Here is a 6193-nt window from a genome sequence, read left to right as displayed (position 1 = left end):
AGACCAACTGGAAAGGTGAAAATCTTATAATCTTTTTACTGCTGTACATGGTGTTGAAATGATCAAGTAACAAAATATATAGAAAAGAGGCAAAAACACGTGCACAAGGTCTTGTAAAGGTAAGCAAGACCTGTAACTGAATTCCACTATTCTGTACATATGCCAAACAACAAACATTAGAGATGATGTCAGATATGCATACAGTACATCACTTTGGCTCTGGAAGTTGCATTTCAGTAGGACTGTAAAGGAGCTGGACTAACAACACATAAAAAACTACTTTTACAGGAGCTCCAAAAAAGCTACGATTGATGCAAGCATTTTCATCCACTAGCTAGAACCAGCAATTACTACTGAAAAAAATTAAGGGACGTTTCTCTCATTTCTGAAATTTCATATTGGGTATGTCGTATCTATGGAATTTCCCCACCCTTCCTGAAATATGAATTGCCAAATACTCAGACCTTTACAGATTCAAAAGAAAGCAGAAAAAAGTTTGATTAAATTAAGATTATTAACAAAAATTAGAACATTAGAACTGCCAGATTTTCCTGTTTGCCAAAACAGCAGGAGCTGCAGGTGAATACCCTTAACTTTTTGGTTTAATTAACACACTGATTTTGCCATTAAACCTAGCAAAAAGCTCTAAAATCAAAAATTAAGCTCCCCTAAAGAATCTCAAGAGCAAAATGGCAACTGGACGAGGGAAGCTCCTACTACAGGGGAGGTCTTTGCTCAGCTTGGCAGGGGACGCTGCATGTTACTGCATGTGATACCTGACAGGAAACTGCTGACTGATACTCAAAGAAAGAAGCCTTTCCTGTAACTGTTGAAGAAGAGGCACAACAGAATATTCTGCATCTGTTACCAGAAGGCGGGTGGCACTTTCTGAGAGCTCCCTGGAGCACAGGGGACACAGGAGCCTCTGAGCGCGCTGCTCTACCTGTAGCGACTGCAGATTGCACACTTGCCTTTAGCTGTTCGCTCATGTGACATGGGAAGCTTCTTGCAAAGCTGTCCCAAAACATCCAAGCAATGGCATGCAGCGTACAGAATGCAAAGACACAAAGCAAAGACCTGACATTGCTCCGCAGTTAATTGAGAGTCACGCAGCAATGCCATCTGCAAAATTTGACAAAGTTCTTAATGCCTCTGGAAGGGACAAAAGGTTTTATGTCAAATCTAGACAACAAAAAAAACCCCTAACTCCACATTCCCAACCTTGACAATTCTTGGTTAACTCGGACATAGCATAAGTTGACTTCTCCCATGGGGCAATTACTGTAGATGCCAATGAGCTATCTACAGTGCAGACAGAAGGTACGGAAGAGAGGATGCAAAGAAATAACACACAGCCTGCTCTGTAAACCATCTGTAAAATCTTCAAGTTAAAACACTCCTCTCATAATTAAACTCCTGCCTCTAACAGGCCAGCTGGAACATTACCAGTAAGCATGTATTTTGTGATTTACTTCAAAACAACATTCATGGACTCCTAGCAAGACACAGAAACATAACGAATCCTTTCTAATCAGACAGAAAGTGCACAGAAATTCTTCATCGAAATCTATTCAAATAAAAACAAAATTTAGTAGCCCATTAATAGACTGAACAATTACATTTCCCAAAATAATAAAGATGAAATAGCTTATGTATAAGATCAGCTCTAGTATTAATCCATAATTAAATATGCATAAAGGTAAATGGATGAAAAAACAAACGAACATGACTGCAACAGATGATCTTCAGTATCATTCAGTGGATATTAAGAATAACCCCAGACCAGAAAGTCATTTAATGGATTCTCAAGGTCTGGGGCTTTTTCACTCTTAAAACAAAATATAGATATAAATATAGCAATATTAATCCCAGGGTACATATTACTTGGCAAAACAAAGTCAGTATTGCACTATTACCCTTTTTTTGTTAAAAGAGTGCACTCTTTTTGGCAGTCTTCACTTTTAAGGTATAAAGTCTCATTCAGTTTTAACCTTCAAATTATAATAATTAGATCGAATAACATGTTAGGCCTCCTTTAATACTTTGTGTTCTCTGACAGTCATAACTGATCTTTGCTAAATACTCAGCATCTCAAGTTTTCATTTCTCCCACTATATTTCTAAATCAAGTTACTAAGGGTTTCCTATTAAAATAATAATAATAATAATGATAGTAAAAAAAAAATTAAAAGGCTCTAACTGTATGATTGACCTTGTCACTAGACTTAATGCTGAACTTGCTATTTCTTCACATTTCACTTATGGCCACGAAGTTTGGTATTAGATGAGTCAAAAGCTCCTCACATACACCTAGAGAAATCTCTCCAGCTAGCAGTTTATTATCCCCCATGACTCATTAGCATTTCAGGGGCTTGGGGGCTGCTTTTTAGGTGTTTTTTATTGAAGATTTTTCTGCTTCTGGTCATGCTATTACTCTTTTAATCTATCAGCAGAAGGGATCGTAATAAAAAAAGACTGCATTGCTAATGCAGTTTTTTTTTTAACTCCCAATGCTTTGAAGCAGGAGTACTGACTGCTCCTAACTCATATGAAGGAATTTTCTGCTACCTCAGGATAAGCACACAAAGCAGGGATGGCTCCCCTGTTGACAGCTGCAATATACAACTTCACCAGGCAAGCAGGGACAGATGATGAAGTTTAAGTGATGGCTCTTTCTGTTTACAGGCAAGATCCTATATGCCACCAAAGCCAACAGACAAGGTGCTGGGGGTCCAGATAAATGTTATTCACAGTCTGTTAACTATTAACGTTTTATACTTCCCTGTATGCTCTCTCTCAAGACTTAGAAAATAAGCTTTTCCCCCTGAAGCTCCGGCTTCCTACCCCTGCTTTCTTCAGCTATAACCTCCTTAGGGGGTTTCCAGTGCGACAGCTGGCACCTCAGCCATGGAAATACCCTGCCCTTGGCCACACAAGGTGCTGCTTGAACCCTAACATTCTTCCAAAGGCACACAAATCAAACGGCAAGCCTGGCTCCAGTGCTGCTCATCACCCCTACTCTAGGATTGTCCAATCCGTAATGCAGGTAGAGGACTCGGCCTGGCTGGGACTGCAGCTCCTGGAAAGCTGCGGAGGGCCACGTCCTCCTCTCGGCGGGGAGGGGGCAGGCACAGCACCGGGGCTCATCCCCACAGCAGGACGACAAACTTTAGCAACTCCTACAGCCACGAAGGCGACAGCGCTTCCTGAGTCACATTCACGGGGACAGAAGTCACCGAGACCGGGGCAAGGGCCGGGCCCCTGGCACGCCGCAGAGGCCACGGCCCGGCCGCGCCTCGTCCCGGCCACTGCACGGCCGGGCCCGCCGCTACCTCGGGGCGCGCCGCCGCCGCCCGCGACCCGGCAGCTCCCGCGAAGGCCCCGCCGCCGCCCCGGCAAGCCGAAACCATCGCGCCCGGCGGCTGCCGCCTCCCCTCGGCACCAGCGCGGTGGCGGCGAGGGCACGCGGCCGGCGCAGCCCACCTCGGTTCGGCCCGGCCCTCCGCGGCCACCCCCGAGCCCGCCCTCTTTCTCTGCTTCACTTGTTACAGGGCACTAAAGTATTTTCAAAGTTCTCCGTAGTGAAACTGAAAAATTGGTTACAACACACTAAGGTTTTTCCCAAGTTCTCCATAGTGAAATGGATACATTGATGCATTTATGGTCTTAATAGAAATGCTAAATTAATGTTCCCCATTTGTTGGCATCTGAACTTTGCTTTATAATGCTATATTGTAGTGGGGATAGTTCCCTACTACATTTGCGTTCTGTCCTTGTATCTTTCAAAACATCATGCCCAATTTAAGAATAGGAGAAAACAGACACAAAAAAGAAACTGCCATTGCAGTTTCATTCTAGATTTTTTTTTTTCTTTGCTTGCTCCCATTTCTTTTTAACATATGAGTAAAACTTTCAGTATTCCTCACCTCTCTTGTATTTGGATTCTCATTCATGTTCACAAATTCAGCAGTCTGTAGCTGCATAGGCCTGAAAGCTTATCAGTCTTTAGTCCTTACACCAGCTTGTAAATGAAAGGTACCACCTCTCTAGAAAAGGTGCCTCATCTTTAATTATGACTTGCAGTTGTGTTTCTCATTTAAACACTCCTTACAAGAGGAAATTTGCCTTATACACTAGAGGAGTTACCACCATGATGATGATTTTAAACCCCTTCAGTCTAGATACAGGACCATTTTGACAACAACAATGTTCAGTCATACAGGAAAGCTGCAGGTGGTTGTGTTTGGTGCAGCATTTAAATGAAATCTTTAGTTTGTCTGGAAAAGGATAAATTGTGATTGTCAAACCAGTCTCTCTATGGAGTGCTCTCATTTATCTCTTATTCCCCTTCTACCCCACAAGAAATATCACAGAGTCATAGAATGTGCTGAGTTGGAAGGGGCCTACCAAGGATCCTTGAGTTACAACTTCTGGCTCTGCACAAGACCATCCCTGAGAGTTACCATGTGCTTGAGTAGTTTTCATATTGTGTTCAAAGCATCCAAACACTGCCTGAAGAATCTAGTTCACACTCTTGAAAATAACCTGCTTGTAGTCAGAATCAGTAATTACATGTTAGGCTAAAGATACAAAACTAGCCCCCAAGTGCTGCTTTACAGCTCATGTTGCATAAGCCCTGATAGGACAGTATGCTGATTGAATGGTCAAAGCATACAAAAGTAAACAATCCTTTTTTAATTCTTCAAAGTGAACCAACTTACATTGTCTGAAGATCCAGACTACTCATCCTACAGGATACTCCTTCAGTGATGGATGGGAGGGCAGGGTACAAGTTTATAATAGAGGCACACCCACATAATGGGTGCCACACGCAGCTCTATCCTACACTTGGTGTGCTCTGCTTTCTATCCATTCTCACCTGCCACCACCAGAGCAGGCAACACACTGTGAGGGGGAAGTGTTTCTGCTGCTTCAGCTTCCTGGATAGCTGATTATGGGCACAGATGAGCTCCAGATTTGGCACAAAGGGACCTACAGCAATAGTGAAGGATGGTGGGATTGAGGAAGAAAAGGAGTCTCTCTTAGCAGATGCCAGCTTAGACTTTCCTCTGAGGGTCTAAATCATCCTCTTAGCAGCACTGCTCTTACTCGAGAAGGCAAAACCCTAATTCACATACGAAAACTAATAGTGACTCAAACCCAAAAAGCTTTACTGTTTACTTCATAATGTGCCTACTGAAAGCTCTCCCCTCTGTGTGGTAAAGCTTCCTTAACTGTGGGGGAGGAGGCCAAGACAGACACAGAAGACTGACAGCAAATCCTCAGCCATAGCTGCAGTGTCAGGGCTGCAGCCTTCGTGCTGGGGAGGTGCAGGAGAATGGCAACACCTGGAAAGCACCAAGCCAGAAAGGGAAGGTTTCTAGTGCTATGGGAGAAGATGAAATGGAGCATTGGTATGGCAGCAAAGGGAGGGAAACACTGTGAAACTAGGAAATATGAAAAGCACAACAAGCACTCATTCTGTGATACAACAAATCAAGTAACAAGAAACTTTTGATTAAACACATTTAAATCAGGAACAAAATCTTACAAAAGTAATACTGTCCTATTGAAGGTAGTAAAGGTACTTTCTTCCCTCAGTGAAAAATGAAAATGGCAGTATGCTCAAAATATCACCACACTCTAATCCTGGATGCTGCTTCTGACCCACCTTCCCATCTATTTTTCAATTAAAGTGAAAGAAGAACACGGCATCACGGAGTCTAAAAAATGTTCATCTGATTACACTAGAAGCAAGTCAGCTTTTTACTATGGACATTAGTTCATGAGGAAAGTATTATAAATCCCATGCATGGCAAGACTCAAACTTTCCCCTGCCCCTATGAGACAATTATAAAAAACTGTCATGTTAGAGAATGAAAAAAATAAAAGTAGCAGCATTCTACTAAAAATCACTGTATAGACCATTGATGCTACTAAAATTCTGCAGTGAATGCAATTCTTTCTGCTAGCATCTTCCACATGCAAGGGAGCAATATAATTTATTACCTAAGTACCAGAAAAATTGCCAGGTTCTACTCAGATATAACAGCCAGAAGATTAAAGAATGCTGTAGCTTCTAAAAATTCCACTAAAATGATTCAGAGAGACTTAGACATTTCACTGCATCAAATTTTATTGGTTTTATAAAAAAAAGATAGAACCAGATGCTACTTTTAAGTGAAATCATTTAT

Source organism: Pyrgilauda ruficollis, unplaced genomic scaffold (genome assembly GCF_017590135.1).
Source record: "Pyrgilauda ruficollis isolate IOZ18807 unplaced genomic scaffold, ASM1759013v1 scaffold19, whole genome shotgun sequence".
In the NCBI taxonomy this organism is placed as follows: Eukaryota; Metazoa; Chordata; class Aves; order Passeriformes; family Passeridae; genus Pyrgilauda; species Pyrgilauda ruficollis.
This window is presented reverse-complemented; position numbering follows the sequence as displayed.